The sequence below is a fragment of the Geospiza fortis genome, unplaced genomic scaffold, assembly GCF_000277835.1.
Source record: "Geospiza fortis unplaced genomic scaffold, GeoFor_1.0 scaffold324, whole genome shotgun sequence".
Classification (NCBI taxonomy): domain Eukaryota; kingdom Metazoa; phylum Chordata; class Aves; order Passeriformes; family Thraupidae; genus Geospiza; species Geospiza fortis.
The window spans coordinates 428,748-431,656 of NW_005054559.1; positions in this window are offsets into that span (position 1 = coordinate 428,748).

Genomic DNA, 2,909 nt, shown 5'->3' on the forward strand with positions numbered 1-2,909 from the left:
AGCCCGGGCCGGCCCCTCAGAGCGCGACCGGGAAGGGCTCAGCTTCGCCCCGGCCCCTCAGAACACGGCCGGGAAGGGCTCAGCCTCTCCCTAGCCCCTGCAGACAGCGCCCGGCCCCTCAGAGCACGACCGGGAAGGGCTCAGCTTCGCCCCGGCCCCTGCAGGCAACGCCCGGCCCGGCCCCAACACAACAGACACGGTGGGTGCTCCCAACAGACACTTTTAATTTCTCCCGTGCCCGCGGGTCAACGGACGCACGGAGCTCCTCAGCCTCGGGCTGAGCCAGGACTAGCCCGTAGTGTCCTCCACGAACACGGCCACCCCTGAACGCCCCGCGGGGACGTAGGCGAGCGCATCCACCTCGCCGCCGCCGCGGCTGGCCTTCTGGAAGTGGATCTCCAGGGCGTCTCTCATGGACTCCACGCTCAGCACATCGGGGATGCCCAGGAGCAGGACGGTCCTGGGGCAGCGGGAGGGCTGGAGCTGGGCAGAGCAGGGGGTGAGTGCAGGGCAGCACAGGGAGAGGGGCTTCAGGAGCCCCCCCACCTGTCCTCCCTCCACCCAGGCTGGGAGATGCTGTTTGCACAGGGTTCAAGCCCTTACCTGCAGGTTGGAGATGTCTCCACACATGCATGGTGATATTTTGATTTTGTATTTCCCTTTCCCAATGGGCACCTGGATATGTCCTCTTTCAATTAGCGGCTCTGCCACTGCATATGGAGAGGAAAGTCCTGAGCTACCCAGGTCAGCTCCAGGGGAGGTTCTGTGCCTGGCATAGGCACCAAGGCTGACACTGCCCAGCTCATTGCTCAGCTCACCCACACCAGCACAGTTTTGGGGAAGGCAGGACAGCCTGGGGCTCACTCTACATTCCCTGTTCCTCAAACACAGCTTCATCTGCTCTCAGGAGATTTCTCCCCAGAGCAGGTCGGGCTGTTCCACCCTTGCCAGGCACCCAGGCTCAGCACACCCCACGCACCTCCATCCCGTGTGAAGGTCAGCACCACCTGCTCAGAGTCCTCCAGGAACTCCCTGCTCTCCACCTCGCTGCCCCCATTCTTTGTCTTGCTGAAGAAGAGCTCCAGCTTGTCCAGCAGTGCCTCCTTGGGGATGTCCAGGCTGGGCAAGTCAGACACAAGGATGCTCCTGCTGCTCTGAGTCAGCCTCATCTGTGGGTGGCACCGGCCAGTCAGTGCCAGGGCAGGACTGGCCCAGAGCTCAGGGGAGCAGTGTCCTGGTCCAGGCAGGCTCAGACAGGGGGAGCAGCGTGCCCAGGGCACCCCCATGGCATGGGGACCCACAGGCCCTACCTCCAGGGCAGATGGCAGCAGGATGTCCATGGGCACTGCCTGCACTCGCACTCTGCACTGGTCGAGCTCCTCCAGCTGCCCACAGTTCAGCTCCACCGTGTGCTCCCCCTTCTCTATGATCCTCTGGGCCACTGCGGGCAGGGAGAGCCCCCAGCACAGGGGAGTGACTGCCCAGTGCTTTCCAGGACAGGACACGGCACAGCAAAGGTGCTGGGGAGGGGGCACAGCCCCACACATGGCAGGGAGAGGGGGAGCACCAAACTCTGGCACAGGGAAGGGACACAGGGCAGGCTCCAAAATGATCGAGGACACCTGGCCAGTGCAGTGCTCTTCTCACGCTTACCCTCTGCCTCCTCAAAGGTGATGAGAGCTGAGCCCCCTGGCAGAGGGGAGTGGATCAGTGGGGTGAGCATCAGCTTGTTCATGTCCTCCTTGTTTGCTGGGAGTCCCTTAAATATCATTTTCTTTTCTGGCAGGGCAGACAGTATCTAGGTACAAGTAGAGACAGCACGTGGAGGAGACTGGACCCTGCACAGGGCATGTCCTGCCAATCCATGGACTAGAAATAAACTCATGGCTCAAATAAACTGCTGGAGAACCTCAGCAGAGTCTCTTCTAGTGTCTGGCTGTGCCTGGAATCCCAAAGCCATGACCAGAGCTCCTGGCCCTGGCAGAGGAGCTGTTCCAGTGCCCAGCTGCATTCACCTGCAGCTTCTCCAGCCAGGCTTGTGCCCTTGCCAGCAGACCCAAGTGCCCACACACACTCTGTTACCATCACAGGATCATTCCAGAGGACCCTCTTCTTCAATTCTTCCAGTTTATCTTTCAGAACCTGCTTCTCCATCCTCAGTCTGCTGTTCTCCTCCCTTATTGCAAAAATCTAGGAGGGAAAGAAAGAAGTAAGGACAGAACAGGAAGTAGGGAACACCAGGACACAAAGGGCTGCAGTACACTTCTGTTCTGAGCACACAGCTCCAGCCCATTCAGCTCTTGACTGCCTGCAGCTCTGTCCTGGTTCCTCTCCTTTGAGGACAGCGCTCCCCTCGCTGCAGCACTGCCTCACTTCTCAGCACAGGCTTGTGTTTCCCATGAAACCTCCACCAGATCCCAGGCAAGTGATCTCAGAGCAGTGACCTGCATCACGCAGCCCCCGCCACCCTTCCAAACCTAAGCCATCCACTGAACACTGACCTGGTGTGCCCTTTCTTCATCTCCATTTAAAGACAGCTGTTGCTCTAAAATTTTATGAAGTTCTCCTTCTTTCTTCAGCTCTTGTGTCCTTTGCTCTGCAGCTTCCTTGGCCGTTCGTAGCTCTGCAAGGTCTTTCTCCAGAGCACTGTAAAGCTCCTGTGAGAAGCACCATCAGACAGCAAGACCCTGCATCACCCCCACCAGCCCCGGCACAGGCTGTGCCCGTGGGGAATGAGCCTGGACCCTAGAACAGGCTCTCCCCTCCATGGGATTGCTCCTCGCTGCCGCCCCTGACTGCTAGAGAAGACTCAAGCTCCTGGCCAGGGCGCGGCACCAGTGCCAACTCGGGCTGGTTTGATAGTGCCAACGGAGTCCCACAATCTGCCATCAAGGACTGGAGCTGGTGAG